This window comes from Myotis brandtii, unplaced genomic scaffold (genome assembly GCF_000412655.1).
Source record: "Myotis brandtii unplaced genomic scaffold, ASM41265v1 scaffold39, whole genome shotgun sequence".
In the NCBI taxonomy this organism is placed as follows: Eukaryota; Metazoa; Chordata; class Mammalia; order Chiroptera; family Vespertilionidae; genus Myotis; species Myotis brandtii.
Window position 1 is genome coordinate 709126 of NW_005364953.1, and position 328 is coordinate 709453.

Sequence of the window (328 nt, forward strand, 5' to 3'; positions counted from 1 at the left end):
TTGAATCTACCAATCCAGAAACACGGTATGTTCTTCCATCTGTTTATGTCTTCCTCTATCTCTTTTTTCAGTGTCCTGTAGTTTTCCAAGTATAGGTCTTTTAAGTCCTTAGTTAAGCTTATTCCTAGGTATCTTATTTTTTGGTGTGATGGTAAATGGGATTGTTTTTTTAAATCTCTCTATCTGTAAGTTCACTATTGGTGTATAGAAATGCCATAGATTTATTGGTGTTAATTTTGTATCCTGCTACATTGCCAAATTCATTTATTAAGTCTAATAATTTTTTTGATGGAGTCTTTAGGGTTTTCTATGTACAGTATCATGTCGC